The sequence below is a fragment of the Geospiza fortis genome, unplaced genomic scaffold (genome assembly GCF_000277835.1).
Source record: "Geospiza fortis unplaced genomic scaffold, GeoFor_1.0 scaffold145, whole genome shotgun sequence".
Lineage (NCBI taxonomy): Eukaryota > Metazoa > Chordata > Aves > Passeriformes > Thraupidae > Geospiza > Geospiza fortis.
This window is the reverse complement of record NW_005054362.1, coordinates 483,064-483,377: the sequence shown is the minus strand read 5'-3', so window position 1 is coordinate 483,377 and position 314 is coordinate 483,064. Positions and strand designations below refer to the sequence as shown.

Sequence of the window (314 nt, the reverse complement as noted above, 5' to 3'; positions counted from 1 at the left end):
CAGCAGGAGAGCAGAGCTGCTCCTGTGCTGGGGACAGGGAAGGGCTCCCAGCAAAGCCTGGCCATGCAGACAGGGGCGTTTTTACACGGAGAACAGGCAAATTCAACTCTGAACAGGTCTCCCTTCGCTACACTCAACAACAATTAGAGAGAATTTTGTTTGCAGTGAAGTCTGGAGAGGCTGAGCTGGAACAGAGGCTGGGCAGAGCTACAGGAATAAAGTAGGGCTCTGTGCTTTGTCTGTCTGTCCGTCCCAGGGGTGCTCTGTCTGTCCATCCCAGGGCTGTGTCTGTCCATCCCAGGGCTCTGTCTGTC

The 314-nt window shown here is 55.1% G+C and overlaps 1 protein-coding gene across 1 annotated transcript in view; it reads right to left on the bottom strand.

Moving 5' to 3' along the window:
• Positions 1–314, bottom strand: part of RIMBP2 (RIMS binding protein 2) — a 56,399-nt gene that overhangs the window by 28,128 nt on the left and 27,957 nt on the right.